Raw genomic sequence first — 18,605 nt, 5'->3', positions numbered from 1 at the left:
AAAGCCTAGTAGGCTGAGTGTCTCTTGCTTGTTGGTAGGCTTTGGCATTTCGGTCACTGCTTTGACCTTATCTGGATCTGGCTTGAGTCCGGTGGATGACAAGATGTGTCCCATGAACTTCACTTCTTTTCTCCGCATGATGAGCTTCTTGCTGTTCAGCTTTAAGTTGATCTGTCTTGCTCTCTTGAGCAGACGTAGCAGATTTTCGTCATGGTTTTTGTTGGCTTCTGCTAATGTGTCACCGTAACCGACCACTAACATATCGTCGCGGAGCACTTCCACGCCTTCTAGGTCTCCCAGTCGCTCGTGTAGGGTGCTTTCGAATTCCTCTGGGGCTGAGCTGACGCCAAAAGGCATGCGTAGATATCTGTAACGGCCAAATGGGGTCCAAAAGGTTGTAAGCTTACTGCTAGCTTCGTCCAAACCGATTTGGTAGAACCCATCCTTTGCGTCTAACGTTGTGAAGACTTTGGCCTTGCCGAGTCTGGGTAGCATCTCGTCCATCGTAGGCATTTGGTATTTGGGTCGTTTGATCGCTTTGTTTAGATCTTTGGGATCCAAACAGATTCGTATCTTTCCAGGTTTGGCTACAACGACCATGCTGCTGATCCATTCGGTGGGTTCTGTCTCTTTGACGATGATTTTCCTTTTCTCGAGTTCAGCTAACTTTGTTTTGACTTCCTGGCGAAGCGTAACTGCGATTCTTCTAGGCGCGTGTTGAACTGGCGTGACATCTGGGTCAACTGCGATTGTAGCGTTACCAATGTTTCCCAATCCTTCGAAGACGTCTCGAAAATCTTTTAAGATACTTTCTTTAGTTAGGGGCAGAGTTCCGGTTTCTTGAACCGCGTGGACTTGATGATCGATGTTTAACTTGATTAGATCTAATTGTTGGCATGTTTCGGCTGATAAAATTGGTTTGTGGTTTCCGTTGACAACCTGAAATTTGAAGCAATGTTTTTCGTTGACCTTAAGTGTCACTTCACCTAATGTTTCCATGACTGATCCATCAAACAATCGTAGTTTGACATTGCTTTGCTTGAGCGTCGGATTACCGTCTTGGTTGATGATTGCTACATCCTTGTGGCTGATTACGTTACAGGTCGCTCCTGTGTCTAGTTGGCAGTCCAAATCCGTTTTATAACTGGAATTGGTGTTCATAAACTCAAGCTTTGCAAAAAGCTGCTTGCCCTTCGTTTTCACCGAACCAACTTCTTCAATCTTCAACGTGAATTCGTCGGATGAGTATTCTCCTTCTTCTGATTCTCCTGATTCAGCTGTCATCGTTTTGACATTGCTTGACCTCGATTTACACACAGACGCGAAATGGTTTTGTTTCTTGCACGTTTTGCATTCACGGCCATAGGCGGGGCAGTCTTCTAACTTGTGTTTCTGAGAACCACCACAGCGGTAGCACTTGTAACTGCTCGTTCGTCGACTTGTAGTTCGTTTACTGTCCTCGCTTGGCGTTCTGTGGGAACGTCTGTTGTTGTACTTGTCACTTGGCTTGCTTGGAGATTTAGGCTTCCGTTCTCGTATTTCATTGATTTCTTCGTTATTTGTCTTATCCACTAGACTCATGGCTTTTAACTGACTGCTAGCTAATTCACTTGAGCGGCAAATGTTGAGGGCTTTGTTGAGATCTAGACTGTCCTCTTTTAAAAGACGTAGTTTTGTTGCGTGTTCTCGTATACCAAGAACGAGTCGATCCCTGATAAGCTCTTCCGTTAACGGACCAAACTGACATGATGAAGCGCATTTTCTAAGGCGATTTACGTAGCCATCTACGGTTTCTTCTGGGCCTTGAGTACAGCTGTTGAACAGATATCGTTCGTACACCACGTTGCGCTTTGGTTTGAAGTAGGCTTCTAGCGCGTTTAAGCATGTGTTTACGTCGTTCTTTTCTTCGTCACTTAACTTGAGATTAAGGAATATTTGCAGACATTCCTTCCCCATTACAGAGCGAAACGTTGCTAGTCGTATCTTTGGGTCTTGCTGGTACAGTCCGGTTGCGACTTCGTAGTCCTCCCACTGTTGTTTAAAGAAGTCCCAATTGTTTACTTGATCTCCTTTGGTATTCATCGGCGTTGGTACCGGAAAATGCGACGTGAATATTGGTCCTCGTGGACCGCTGCTGGTCGAAGCTTCCTCCTTACTTGACATATTACTTCTTCAATGCCTCGGCAGTAGGAACTTAACGGTTCTTTCAGCTACTTTGGAAGCGTTATTTCCAATTTATTTCTGACACCATGTTTCAAGACGTGTTCGTGTTGGTGGGGAAATAGTTATATGTCTTTAATCAAACAATCACTTCTCTAAGTATCTAATTACAACTGCGTAAGCTAATATTGTAACAGTCTGGGCCAAACAGTACAGCATCATCGCCGTTTTTTCTGGCAAACTTTTCCAAAGCCATTAGCCGCAGTTCGTATGTTCTTGAAGTCTTCTAGATTTTGGGCTTGATTTTTGGCAGCAAGTTGTGCGCCGGCCGCAATATTGCGTGAAACTAGGCCACTAATATCGACCGCATTGCCTCCATTTTCTATAAATCTTAGGACATTAGGGCTTCTTCACTTATGATTTCTGGTAGTTTTCGGCATTATGTATTCTCTAATTTAGATCCAAATCTGTATGAATGTTCGTGTGTGCGGTTATATGACGTCAGACGATGGGACGTATCTCATTGGTAGAAACAGTAGGAATCCTACAGATCTCACGCTGTGAATTACTACAAGTCATACCGGCAGGATAACCACTCAGTATCTCCAAATACCCATTCAACTGCTACCCTGACAGCACTCATGGAAGCATTAAATTCTTGTTGTGCTGCTGTCAACTGTGCAAACTGGTATGGTACTTGCAAGTGCACTTTTAGAGGATATGCACAATCCCCATACAGACACAATGGTTGTCCAGCAGGTGAGTGTGAATACTGTTGTAGCTCTTAAAGAAGGCCTGACATCCTTAGTAGCCCAGCATCGTGTCGCTTACCCTCTATAATAATTGACAATAAAAATATCAAATGAAACATTCTGATAGGATTGGAATATGGCAAAAGCTTATTAATTAAAAACATCAAGTGATTTCAAAAGCAAAAGCTTAGCTAAAAAAATTCCTGTTGTTTGATACACATTTTAACGAAGCAGTTTGACTTAACACTAAATATAAACAGTCCATAGTCAGTTTTGTCTGGCTTATCACAATACAGTAATTACTGTAAATAAAAGCTGTAAATTCAAGGACCAAACCCAAGTTTATTGATTTTTCTGGTAATCAACAATTATATTTCCATAGAAATTAAGAACCTAATTAAATACCTATTTCGCCTGAATTGCCAATAACTATTCCAAAAAACAAGTTTAGCAGACATCAAAAAATAATAAATTGCTTGGTGTAAAATACTTGGTAAATCACTAGAAAGTGAAAAAGGAAAGAGAGAAAAAAAAAGAATCCCAAATTCCACAGCATACACAAAAAAAATTGCAACAATATTGAATTTCGGGGAAATAAAATGACATAACTAAGGCCTTGTTTACATGAAGGTAGGGTGACCCTGGTGGTAGGGCTAACTCTTAATTTTGTTTTTGGTGTCCCTTAATTGGCCAAAGAAACAAAAGAGTTAGCCCTACCATTAGGGTCACCCTACCTTTATGTAAACATAGAGATTACTTCATGGTTAGTGAGCGCGTACGGTTTTTATTCACGAGTTGTGAAGAATCAAACGAACGAGCGAGTCTTCGAGCGAATAATAGTGTGATATAAATTTGTAAATATAAGTATACTTAGATCAGAATTGTGTACTTGTTCAATATTAAAGTGAAAACCAATCAAAAATAACCTAATGACTAATACACGAAAAATATAATACTTCCTTTTCCTTTCTGTTTGAGTTCTCGTTGCTTTGATTGCTTTTCGTGTCTGTTCAAAGTCAGCGGCTTTGATGATGTTCACCCAATAACTTTTCTTCTTTAGATATCGCTCAAAACTAGCTATAAAAGCCCGTAGAGAGCTTGGTTCGTAGTTTTCGTTGTCTGGTTCTTTCTTACGGACACCGAGGACGAATTCGCTGAGGTATTCGTTGAGTTCTTTCGCAGGTATCTGTTCTATAGCACTCGTCTCTCCTTTCGTTTGTAAAAATTAACTTGGGAGTGCCACATCGTTCTGTGTCTTTTTTCTAGTGTTTTCGTTTTCCTGTCTCTCGATAAACTTAGTGATTGAGTCGATTTTAGCAAATCTTGAGCAACAACCTTCCATGTTTAAGAACTTTTGACAACAAACACTCAAACGCAAGGTGACACTTTCTGCATGAAGCGCGGGAAAACTCGATACGATTTTTTTTCACTAGCGACCTTGACCTTTGTCGTCTTTTCATGCGATATGTATGGATCTATGATAGATGAAAAGGCCATAGATGCAATAATCCTTGGAAAGACAGAGGTTTATGTGAATCTTCCCACTGATTCAGCACAATCGCTAGTTTTTCAGGCTTAAAAGAGAATGTAAATTTGATCAATTTGAAAGTTCAATGTACTAGTGGCATATAAACGTCCGTGTGCCTAAGAATCACTAGAAGCCGGAACGTATCAAGAAATGCCCTATTCGGTACTAAAGTCGAAGAACAATAGCAGGGATAAGCAAAGAATTAGCATATAATTAAGCCTGAAGAGTCACTCGTAAATTCGCCAACTCGAATGGTCAACGAACACCATCGGAGAAGTTTCGTAAAACTTTCGTAAAGGGAGCAAAATCACAACTCTTACCCCCCCCCCCCCCTAGGCAAACTTTTGAATAGTTACCAAATTTACTACACTACCCCCACTAGGTTAGAATCGCTTGAAGTATCCTTGCCGATGGGGGTAGGGATGAGGTGGATTCTTAGCTTCGCTAAACTCGCACAATACCATATCCCATCATCGCTTCGAGTGAAACTTTAAACCATGTCATCGGTTCTTATTTTTCTTGTTTCTTCTAAACACCTATTATTCGCGTCTAATCTTAATTATTTGAAGTATATCTAAGATGCCGTAACAACTTATGCAAGGCTCAACTTTTTCGCCCAAAATTACTGCTCACTAAACTTTAAAAGACGGTTACTTGGCTAGAACAAGTAACCTATTTCTCTTACAAGTGTTTTAATGCTTTACAGCTTCATAAAAAACACGCGGAACGGCCGTCTGATAAATAAAAACTGAAATTATAATTTTTCTTATACTCAGTTCAAGTTTTCGGCTTCACCCAAACAAACAAACACATTAACTTGGCTCGGGAAACTAAAATGATTTGTAAAACAGAATGTTTGATCCTTTAAACCGTGTTAGTAAGGGTAGCTTGGTCCATCCTAATGCATATGTTGACTTACTAAGGAGGATGCGATAAATTGGCTCCTTATCGACTATTAAAAACTAATTGCAGTCATAAAATGTTTGCTGGAACCTTTTAATTCTTATTTAACTTACAAAATCAAGCTGTCATTTCCTATTTTTGGGCCGGGGAGCTGGCGATGTTGGTGATCACATATTCGTACTAGTACTGTCGGCAGATTCATTCATAGAAGCTGAAATTAAAGTAGATCAGTGTGAGAATATATTAACCTAATCTTTGGACTATGCAGTTTACATCGAATTAAATTGCAGGAAATCCAGTTTGCCGTCGCAGAAAAAAAGGTTTTGGTTGACGTCAATCAACCATTTATTGTCAATCGAAAATTACACTGAAACACAAAGCTTAGAAGGACACATGCCTTGGAATGTTGTGAAAACGCCTTGACTGGCATCCAACAAAAAGAAACTTCGCTAGTCGGCGTGACAGCATTGATGGTACGATTCCGCGAGTGTTATTGGCTCGCTAAATTCCCATACATCTTCCATTGGACCTTTTCGCCATCGCTCTCACTTAACCCTCATTTAGTTTTTACGACAGACATAAAAACGTCAAAATGAATTATGTCCGAATCGTTAACTTCATTCAAAGCGTTAAACGAGTAGTTTCGGTAGACAAAGCAAAAAACATTCTATCAAGTTTATTTATGACTTACCACTTTCATCGTTTCCTGAAAACTGATTGCGGATAAATTCCATATTTCTCGCAAGCATGTAGTCCCTAAAATAAAAATAGCGATCATAAATAATTAAAATATATATCAATTCAAACAGAGTTTTTTTAAATAGTTCTTAACAATAAAAGTATTCCTTACCATCTTCTGTAAGGATCAATTCCTGGATCCGCCTGAAAACACACACAAAAAAATAAATAAATAAATAAAATTATTTACTAGCTAGAATATGTTTAAGAGGTATGATTCATTTCAACTCTGCAGCAAATCTGGCTCTTATTACCTCACCATTGTCCTCTATGACCGTTTTGACAGCAGGGATATCTAAGAGATATTCAAATATATCTCGGATATTCTTTCTACCACCATCACCACTTTTTGCCTATAATAGAAAATAAGATATATAAGCTTATATTCTCCCAGCATCGTGCGTGCCCTATTTAACAGGTAGAGTCATAAGAACTATTTTCTACTGCTTAGATATTAATCAGATATCAAAAGATCTTGATCAGTAACAGTCATTTCGGCTAGCCCGTTAATAAACTTATCAACAGAGCTCGCCATTTTGGCAGCACACAGTAGCCCAGGCCTTATGGCGAAATGGCCACAGGAAGCCCGATGGCAGAGTTACATTGTTCTAAGGTAGCCTTCGTCGAGCCGATGAGAAAAAAGTCTGGCTGTACGCAGGCTTATCTAAGGCGACAAGTTAAGATATTGCAGGTTTCATGGAATCTTTCCGTAAAATCACAACATCGTTTTATTTGAAAGCAATTTTATTTTTTTAATTTACCCCGTTTTGTATTATAAAACAATTAAACTCAAAATCAAATTCGAAAAAAAAATTTTTTCGAAGCATGATTAGTCAAAAATTCTAAGCGTCAAACATCGTAAGTAATGAGAAAAATAAAAAGATGATGAAAGTGTGAATATGGAGTAAACAAGTCTCAAGTCTGCAGCAAAACAAAATTGGGGAACAGTTTTTCACACGGCCTTATCGAATTTGCACAAATGTTCCTCTACCTTTTTAAGAAAATCTTAGTCATTGGAAGATCTTAAGAGATGTAAGAACCGATAGCGGCTATCCGAGCTATAAGCTTTATTCAGAATTAATGATTCCAGTAAAGTAGAGGTAAACTGTTAATTAACAGTGAAACAAAAAGAGAAAGAGAGAGAAACAACGAAAAACGGCAAGTAAAGAAAAAGACTCACCTGAGAAATAAGCTGTATTTCTAATACATTGTTTTGCTGCTTTCGTTCTTTCTTTATTCGGCTTAATGCTGGAAAATATTCTCGTATTTAAATCGGAAGGGCCATTCTTAGCTCGTCTAGTGCCTCGTCGCTGATAAACCCGCGGTCCTTTGCCGCCAAAACTCTACAGGTTATACCGAGAACCTCATCTTCTTCATTTTCTCCACTTACTTCCTCGTCCTCTACATCAGGCTGGTCTCACAAAGGCAACATTAGATCCCTTTCACCTACTTGGAACTTGATCTGGTAAAATGATTTTTTTTTAAACGAAAGGTTAAATAAAAATGCATTATTCAAATCATCAACAGGATAAAACGAGGAGCTCGTGTGTTAATTGAAAACTTGCCTCCACGGGTTTAAATTCTTTGGGGAGCTTTTTCAATGTTTTCTTCAAGAAGTCAATAATCTTTTTTTTTTTTTCGTGAGAATTTAGCAGATTTTGACAGTTCCCAGAAGGACTGCTTGGTCTGAAAAAACTTCACGGAGGCTTTGATTTCCTCATTTTTTAAAGCGGTTTTCAACTTTTCACGAAGAGACGCGACCTCCCTCCTTGCAGTCACCAACTCCTCCTGGCATGCCTTAATTTTAGCTGTTTGCACTCTACTCTCTAAAAACATTGGTTGTAGCTGCATTCTCAAAACTCTTAACTCGTCAAAGGGAGAGAAGGGCGGAAAATTTGGGGTTTCTAATCGGAATTTTGAATACATGACTTGGCTCGTGATCACTTGCAAAAGTTACTAATGAAATACGTTATTGCCTCGTGAACAGACCTATATAGGCTATGTCCTATTGTTCGTAAAGGATACCAAAACACAATGGTTGAAGAGCTCAACTTCTATTATTTGTTTCCTTTATCGTCCGACTTCAAGTTTAAAAAGGATTTCTTTAATTAGCTGTGGACGTTTGGTTGATAATTCGATTGTTTTCTTTCTAATTGAGGGATCTCGAACTTTATTGTTTGATGTTTCTCAAAGAAAACATTTAGCCTTTCAAGTTAATTAGTGAATAAAGCTCGCGGTTTGCAAACATCCCGCCTTTTAAAAACTGTTATGTAAATACAACGACTTCTAGATCCAGATTTGGGATCGTGGATAAATATAGTATCTCTAGCCATCCAATTTAAGAGCAGTATTCTGTAAGCATAGAGAATACCTTGGCAGGGCAACCTCACCAAATCTCATAATATTCCATGCACAAATAGGTATTGAGGTACTATTCCAAAAAATGCTAATAGATTTTTGAATCTCAACATTCCTGATTTTTTAGGGCCATCAACTCTTGAGGTGGTTCATGACCCAAATTTCAAAATCAATTTAATGGATAAAACCAGGTCACCAAAACAACATTTTTAGTTTGATATTCAGACTTTTTCGGGTTTTCCATTGAAATACATCTTCGCTCGAACACAAAACAGCATTTTAGCAGAAATTAATAGCATTTTCTAATTTTGGGCTTCCTGTGTTAGGAGCCATGTTTTGCTCGGTTATTAAAAAGCTGAAATTGTTCAAATTCAAAGCGCTCTAGCTCCCTGGCCATACATCCAAATGAAATGATTTTAAGTTTGCAAACAAAGCAAGTACTCGATTTCCAAAATCCAGAAGGACAGCTCTGGCAAGGCAAATTTTGCCTAAAAATCCCATGTTGAATACACCATGATTGCGTGAAAATACAAAAACATACCCGCATTCGATATCAAAAGTATTTCTTAGTTAACAAAATATCAAAGCAAAACCAGTTGAAAAATGACAACAAATATCTATATTTTCAATTTGTGTATTGTTTATGTACATAAATGTCACAAATTTTGCAATTTGAGCCCATTTATAAGCACAATTTTGCAACTTTCTAGAATTTAGATCCAACAATTTCTTCTCACCTTTAGTCTCGCTTTTCGTTGGTTGCGGTTGGATTTTTTCCGTGACCACTCTTATGATCATTTTGCAATCATCGTACTAGTTAATAAACATGATAACGGATGTAATATTTAAACGCATCGGTTTAGGGCAACTAACCAATTTAGTTTCGCTCCGTTGTTTAGCGTGTGTGTGATTTGTTTTTGTCAGTATAAATTTATTTGCAACATAAAAAGTCATGACTTTAAGCATATGTGGTGGCTCTTAAAAGAGGCGTTGTTTGGTTTTTGAAGACTTTACTTACCCATGCAAGAACTGGTGCTTCTGACAGAAAACAATAAAAAGGAAAGCAACTATTAGCAATGATATAGATAAACTCCAAGAACTTTTAAGTTTTTCGTAAATCTCACCTCGTCTCTTTCGAATGGGCTTAGTTCTTTCTCTGCAAAATGTCATCTTCATAAACGACGCAGCTGAAACCATTCGCCTCTCCGGCTCACAAGCATGAGTCAGTTTAGCGTTTTGGCATCCAGGGCACGCCGAGTGATCAAAAAAGACCTTCTTCTTTGTAAACAAAGATAACTTCACCGTCTTGTCGATCATAACTCGGCAAATTGTTGAAGATTTGAAGGTCCTAGTTGACCACCCATCGGACAAGACCGAATCGAGCTCGGATGCCAAAACGCTGAAGTGACAGCTAGTTCTACGTCGCAGACCCCCAGGTGCAGATGGTAAGCACTCAAACAAATCTGCAAACGATTCCATCGTCATCGCCATGGTTACACTTGTCCTTCGCCTTACGCGACCTTTGACTGCCTGCAATATCTGACATTGAGTCATTCGGCGATCAAGATTTCTAATGTTTGGCGAACACTTGGATGCCTACAAGAGATTAGAAAGACTTGTCAGACAACGCAAACTTAAACAAGTTGCTAATGATCGTTATTGAATAAAATAAATTGGTTCTTCCTGAAGTAAGCGATCTTTACAGCCTCGTTGACGTTAGCTTCATCTACCCAGGAATCATCCGTAGCCTTTCCATCTTAACAGATATTGCGTACGTCCGTCGTTATCAGAACGGCGATCGAGAACTTTAAAAACTTTAAATATGTTTGTTAAACTTTCATCCGGCTGGATAGCAAATGAGTATTAAACGAGTGATATCAAATAATTTGTATTGGCACCTTTAAAAGACTATGATTAGAAAGTTAAACATTTTTAATCCCACAACTCGGCTGTAATTTAGATCAACCAATGGGCGCTGGGCGATTTGCACCAATCAGCAGTTTGATCCGATTTTTAAGAAAGGTCGTCCGAAGTCTCCAATCATATTGACAGTCGAAAAGAAACCCAGAAATAAATTTAGGGCTTTCTAAGCATTACGTTTTCCTTAAAACGTTGCGTATTGATCCATTAGAGAGTTTTAGATCTATACTAGCATCAAAGTTACTTTTCCAAAGTAGAATTTAGTTATGAAATACTTCACTGAGATCAACAGATTGGAATGGAAGAACTCGAAACGCTTTTTGATTTAGAGATACGTGATTGAGGCACACAAAAAGATCACAGCAACAGAACGACGATTCGGAAGATGGTCAGGGTAAGCGAGAGCAACAAGAGCGCGATTCAGCGAGATTTTAGCTTCTTACTTACAGCTCGAAGAATCATTGACAGAAAGTTTGGATAAGTGCGACAAATTAAAAGAGGATTTAAGACAAAGACTTCAATAATAATATCCTTGTTCAAACGTTGAAAAAAGGTTCTTATAAGAGCCAAAAAGACAATGAAAGTCATTGACTGTTTGCTTTTATTTGTAGTCCATTATAATCGAACAGAACAGTAAAGCGCGTGCAAAGCATAGTTCTTATATGATTCAAACCAATAAGATTCTTTAACAAAGTAAGGCTTCACCGGGGAGTACACAATTATCTAATTTAATTGTCTAATTTATTATAACAAATTTAACCTCCATACCCCTCACGTGTCTAATTTATCATAACAAATTTACTCTCCCTACCCCTCACGTGTATAATTTATCGTACCAAATTTACTCTCCCTGACCCTCAACAATTTGACTCTCCCTACCCCGCATCTACACGTTTTTGTTTCATAGTCCATACTCGGATTAGCTCCAAACGCTTTCGCGTGTAGAACCAGTGAATGGGAAAATTCAAACTTGGCGCGGTATGTTAATCCTAGTTAATCCTTCAATGGCCATATAAGGCCAGAGCCGATAATGATACAATAGGCCTATTATTCGTCAACTTTGAATACCCATTTCTTGATACGGATTGTGTAAGATCAGTGTATTTCTTTATCGGTTCAGTTAATTTGCTTCTAATAGGAGCTAGTTCTTGTTGGATAAGTTCCTTAACTTGATCAAGGGAGGCCATAGTTAGCGTCAGTTAATAAAGGCAATAGAGTTAATAGTGGCAAGAAAAGAACTGACCGTCCACCATAACGACATATTCTAATTGTGTAATGTCGATGATTTTCATATTTCCATCTTCTGATTCCTTGTCATTTGAGGAATCGAGGATTTATTGCACAACTGCGTTCATATTGCCTTGCGTTTTAGCTAAAAGGGTGGCCAACTAACTTCTGAAGCAAACGGCAAGACTTGCTTTAGGCTTTGCATCTTTTCATCGAAACCTTGGTGATGGGCTTTGACATCTACATCTGGTTGTAGGAGCGGAATGGATGAGGTGCCAGTGTTTGGAAGTCTTGGCATCCTCTGATGTAGTTGAATGGCAGTCTTGAATACCGTAAGAGGATTTAAATCCTTCGCTTCAGCTGCTATATCTTTTGAGTATGAATTTATGCTGCTGTATAAGTCTCTGTGCTTTTTTAGCTGTAATTGGCGCTTCTCTGGGGAAAAAACGAAATCAAAAGTTGGCATTTACATTTTGCATGGAAGCGTCAAATATATCAAGTTGAAATGGTGTATTATTTTGTCCCTGAGTATTGTTATTCAAATAAGGTATGGGGAATCACTCTAGCCTGGGACAAGCCGAACCAGAGCGGACGACCAAAGTCGTTGGAGCTAAAACCGTCTTTTTCTCTAGCGACCAACTGCAGAGTGAGCAGATAATCAAAGGCTTGATCTTTATTAAAGCTCGGGGACTAATATCCTGTAAAGTCGATTCCACAGACACATATCGAGACTTTTCCAATTGCTTCAATCGTTGAAGCACATCCTCAATACCATCCGGGTTCTAAACAACAGACGAACATAACAGTGAGCTTGAATTAGAATTAGAATTAATCAGAACATGCACCTCTAGAAGGTTCAGAACAGAGAGACCCTACTGTGTTATTACTCTCTTCTAAGCCTCACCCTGTTCCATTTCCAGAAATTCTTTTCACCAATTACGTGCTATTGAATTTATTTATTTATGCATTGCAAAGCGTCACAGGAAATCCGAGAACGATACATACTACTCGGTATGTTTGGCAATTGGATTGAAAAGAAACTAAAACAATTGACTATTTTCCGAGCTTGAAAATATTTACACATAAGTGCACTTTACATTTTCTCACACCCAAGAAAAAGAACAAACAATTGTAGGAGCCAAATTAGCATTCATGTTCAAAAACACTTTAAAAAGTTTAATGTCCGCCGACAAACAACATTTAATTTTTCGTAGAAGAAGCAAATTACACTGCACTGACACAATGAATCCCTTCTGCTTCAATTCAAGTTAATTGCCTTTAAATCTGTTCAATCTACTGAAATCTTTATGAAAGTTTAATTCCACGCATTTCTAAAAATTTCAACATGAACCACGAGGGCATTTCACAAACATTTGAGTCCCTTCCTCTAACCATTCAGGTATTCCGCTTTAATAACACACGCCGCACAGGCACACACCACACAGGCATTCTACTCCATTTCAAGCCGCCCAGGCAAACTAGCTCTACCACACAGGTGCTGAGTCACTTGACCTTATACATGTTAAGACACATGTCTAGCCGCACAGGCGTAAACAAAAGAGTTCCGAACCATACATACATTACATCTTATTTCTTAAAAGAAACGCGTATTCTTTAAATCGACATTAGCCCCACAGGCAATTTTCTCCACACAGTGTCACAGAAACACTTAAACCAAGTACAAGACATTTAGGTACGCAAACCTAAACTGTCCCGACCGGTAAAATAAAAACAGGAACGAGTGGCCAAACTACGAATTAAAAGACACGCCTCAAAGAAAAAGAATTTACCAACATATCCATAATTTACCTCCAACACTTCGTTCTCGTTCACTGGAGGTTGTTGTTCCAATACAGGCTGTTGGGTCTCGGCTTGAACTTCAACAGGTTCAACAGCTTCGTTAACCAACGCAGCAACAGCAGCCGGCGCAGGAACCTGTGGAACTTGATTTGATGCCATTGATGAAGACGGAGTTGAAACCAGCAGAGCATCTCTTACGAGTAGAACCAAGTGCAATTAGATGATAAAATATTCCCTTTATATATAGTTAAGTAATGATGTGTAAGAAGTAGGCAGATTCGGCTACATTCTTGCAAAAACGACCGTTTGACATCATGTTTAATTGGATTAATTCTGTGCTTCTCATTGGCTCAGAGATCTGAAAGCGCGAATTTTGAATTACGAATTAAATTTACATCCTTATGAAATTGCTTTCAGAAAAAATATTAATAGAACAAGTGTAGAAAATTAAACTGTTGCCTAAAGTGAAATTTCGTTAACATGGGAAATGGGGAACCATATGAAAAAGCCGTTTTACCTAAAAATGATCACAAACAATAAGTAACAAGAACCCTGTTGATGTTTACTGTCTCACATTACGAACACTGTAATGTTGCGAAAAATCGCGAATAAAAAAACCTGGCGATTTAAGCATATAACATTTTTAAACAACTTAAGATGCGAATATATGGAAGTTATGATGATATTCTATAATTCATATTATATAAATCACAAAGTACATTCCCTTTGGAAAGTACGATAAATCATGAGCGGATATTCGCCATCGTCAGTTTCAATTTCACAATCTCCTCTTCCTATATTATCAAATGTTTTGCTAAGAAATAAGCATTCATCTGGAGTAAGTCCCATGCCATATACTTGTATGTGCTTTATTTCACCGTACGAACACAAACACGCCAGGCCAAGGATTGAAATGTTTTCATTGTCTGAAATGTCGATCCATGCTAGTTCGCCCAAGAATTCTCGCGCATGAAATATGAAGTCCTCTCTGAGCTTTGGGCACTTCGAAACGTCCAGGTACTGCAAACAGCCTGATTTTTTAGCAATTTGGACCATGTGTTTACTGGTTATATCCGTGTTCGATAAATTTATACTCAAATATCCTCTGAAGATTTGAAGAGGAATCCTTTTATACTCAACTCCGGGGAAGTCAAGTTCTTCGCCTTTCTTCAGCTTTCTTCTAATATGTCTGGTAGATTTCTTTCCAAATACAAGGCACCACCAAGCCAAACATGAAACGGCTACTCTGACCAATTCAGAATGGCCAAGATAGTCAAAAACAAAAAGCCAAATATGTGAGTTCGGGTCCATGAGGTTGCAGTCGCTACGATGGAATTACAAATATACTATATCAACTTCACTCAAAGTAACACCTCTTGCCTTTGTCCTTTATATTCACCGGAAAAACACTCAGCTCATATAACCACTTGACGTTGTGTTTAGAGGGGTTACCTATCTTTCGATTTCTTCAAAACTTCTACTATGGAAGACAGTCGTTGGTAAGTGAACATTCTCTAAACCGTAATTATAGTAAGCGGCGCAAGATACGCAAAATTAGGTTGAGCTGTGAAATATAATTTCTTTCAGCAACAAACGAAGTGCTAGCCCTTCTCAAGATCTAAAGGCCGACCACATGGCCAAACGTAATCGCACAGCGTCAGCATCGGTAAGTTTGCTCTAAGCATTAGTTTTTACATGACCTTTTTTTCAATGGTGACCATTACGAAATGTCTTGAGATTGGGCTGTCTTTCTGCTCGTTTAGCATCAAGTTTATGATTTCGCGGCAACTAAGCTCAACACGTGAGCTGATTTATCATCACATCTCTGTCCAAACGAATTATTACAAAAGCAAGTGGAACATTTAGTTGAACATAAAGAAACTAGTTTCTTACAAGAACGTGCACCACGATCTTATTACTTATCGACATTCAATGCAGATAAATAACTCAAATATATAATATTGCTTTCTCAATGCAAACTTGTTCAGGCTTCTGTAATAAACTCTCCCCTTTGTCAAATGTATCTCATCCGGCGTTACGTACAGTTAATTTTTTATTTTCATAATTTGACCCTCAATTATTTCCATGCCTACACTATCCCATTCCCTTACCCACACACCGACAGCTCCTCCCCTCATAAAAAATGACCCGTCGTTTACTCTTTGTTTATTTCAGATTTCCTCATTGAAAAGGTTATATGGAAAATTAATCACAAGCAACAAAAAGATCCAGGCCTACCGTCTTTGGAGAACTGGAATGGCATTTAGCAATATTGGCACAAGACTTGCTGTAGCAGAAGCTACAGGAGAAGTCTATGTCATAGACTGTATAACTGAAGGACATGGGACCCTGGACAACAGAAAAAAACTCATGACAGATCTCGAGATTTATGAGAGGGAGTTTGGGGCAGTTGCCACCGAGGCATCGAAAGAAGTGGTGACGCTGAGGCAGATTCGAGACGTCAACTAAATAACAATAAATCAGCATTTTCATTTCATTTTTTGTCTTTTCCTTTTTAAGGGTCAGTCCACAGTTGAAATAAGTATACGCAGACTAAAAAGTGTTTTCAGGTTGAGCTAATGCTTTGTTCTAACCAACCATGAAACACTGCTTTTACTTACATCAACTGGGAACAGGCCCCAACCAATGCATTTTCCTGTTTTTTAAACAATTCTATATATAATATTATCTAAAGTTTACTGTGGAATGTAAAAAAAAAAAAAAATCATAAATGATTTCCATAAGAGCAAAAGCATTAAAGGTGTTACATTTAACCTGTGAAATTGCTAGTGAATGTTCCCACGCAGTAAGTCAATCAAAGGGAAAAAATCAGAATAAGTTCTGATGCTCACTTGTAGTCTACTATTTCACAGGTTGGATGTCATGCCTCAAGTGAATTATTCGTTTTATTCCTTATGTTCTCTATTCCTTGCATACAACTTTCCTGTCAAGACCAGGTTCGATTGTCTATACTAGAAGATTTTATAAATAATATTGTGAATAATGGGAATAACATCTGAAGAATAAATGTATTCCAATAGGATTGTCTCTATGTAATTGTCTCTATTTACACCTGTCAAATGTTTTTGACTGTGGGGAAGATGTAAAAAATAGGTCGATTTTCAATGGCCTGTGAACTAAATTACAGTAAGAATCTCAAGGTAAAAGAGTGACAAAACAAGATAATACTTGAGTCATTACACTTAATACCTGTGAAATAGCGAGTTTCTATACACAACCACATTGTGATACATTGCACTATCTTTTGTTCAGTTGCATTTTCAATTCAAAAGATATAATCAAGATAACAAGAAAGCTTTCATCCATCAAACAATAGTACTGACTATTACGCAATATTACATATTTAGATATTACAGGTAATTATTCTAATTTGATTACTGATGCTGGTTCTAACAGTAATGATCTATTCCGTTCTATTGATCGATTGCTACACCGTATACCTGAGAAAAAACTACCAACCTCAACTTCATCCACAGATCTAGCTAACAATTTTGTTTACTTCTTTAAAAACAAAATCGTTAACATCAGAAATGGCTTCGTTCCTACGTCACATCTTTCAAATGATTTCTCTTATCTGGATTCACCTAAACTGGATTGTAAAATTGATTCATTTTCGCCTATCTCTATTGATGAATTATCAGCCATTGCGAAAAAGATGTCATCTAAATCCTGTAGTCTTGATCCTTTTCCTGCAAGTCTCCTACTTGGACATTTTGGTGCATTACTGCCTACTATATGTGAAATCGTTAACCTGTCACTTCAAACTGGTGTTGTTCCATCTTCTCTTAAAGTTGCTGTTTTAAAACCGTTACTGAAAAAAAACATCTCTTGATCATGAAATTTTTGGAAATTATCGCCCTATCTCTAATTTAAAGAATATCTCCAAGATTATTGGAAAAGTCGTTTCCCTTCAGCTAAATGATTATCTGTCTCTGAACAATATCCATGCATACAAAACATTTCATAGCTGTGAAACTGCTCTTGATCATCAAATTCTTCTAGATCGTCTCCATACAAAATTTGGCATTTCTGGCATAGCTCTTCAATGGTTTAAGTCCTACCTCACTGATCGCTTTCAATTTGTTTCCATTGATGATTTTTCTTCTGAAGCCCTTCAACTTGATTGTGGCGTACCTCAAGGTTCTGTACTTGGTCCTTTGTTGTATCTCCTTTATACTTCTCCAGTAGCTGATATCCTCCGAATACACAGAATGTCTTTCCACCTTTATGCTGATGACACTCAATTATATATTCCTTTCTCCTGTAATGATGATTTGTCCCTTAATGATTCCATGAATCTGATTGAAAACTGTCTATCTGATATTGATGCTTGGATGACTACAAATAAATTGAAACTAAATAAAGGCAAAACTGAATTCCTGTTATTTTCTTCAAAGCACAGCCCACAGTTAACTCTTCCTTCTCTTCAATTTGGTTCTGATGTGATAATGCCCTCAATGCATGCTCGGAACATTGGTGTCATATTTGATACGCATCTTACTTTGGTTCGTCATGTGAATAATATTTGCAAGTCTTCTTTTTATCGTCTCAGAAACATTGCTAAAATAAGAAAATACATCTCTTTGAAAACAACTGAAACTCTCGTCCACGCGTTCATATCCTCCAAACTCGACAACTGTAACTCTCTGCTCTTTGGCTTACCAAACAAACTCTTAGATAAACTACAATCTGTACAGAATGCTGCTGCCAGAATAATCACTCTTTCCCATAAACATGACCACATTACACCTATCCTCGTTAATCTGCATTGGCTACCAATTGAATCTAGAATCAAATATAAAATCCTATTACTTACTTTTAAAGCTCTTCATGGCCAATCTCCTATCTATATCCGGGAACTCATTTCAGTGTATAAACCGAACCGTAATCTTCGTTCTGCATCACAAGTTCTTCTATCAGCACATTCTTATAATCTTAAATCTTATGGTCATCGCTCCTTCTCTGTGGCTGCTCCTGAACTCTGGTACTCACTTCCAATATCTCTCCGAAATGCATCAAGTCTAGCCTCATTCAAAACTGAACTTAAAACTTATCTCTTCAAATTAGCATATTCTTTGTAAATAATTTTATTTTGTCGTTGTCTTTGTCGTTTGTTTACTAGCGCTTAGAACAGATTTGTATTTGCGCTTTATAAATAAATATTATTATTATTATTATTATTATTATTATTATTAAGT

The sequence above is a fragment of the Actinia tenebrosa genome, unplaced genomic scaffold, assembly GCF_029948245.1.
Source record: "Actinia tenebrosa isolate PJP-AT-01 unplaced genomic scaffold, QUT_ActTen_1.0 PGA_scaffold3__52_contigs__length_22856419, whole genome shotgun sequence".
In the NCBI taxonomy this organism is placed as follows: Eukaryota; Metazoa; Cnidaria; class Anthozoa; order Actiniaria; family Actiniidae; genus Actinia; species Actinia tenebrosa.
The sequence above is the reverse complement of the archived record's forward strand: the minus strand, read 5'-3'. Positions refer to the sequence as shown.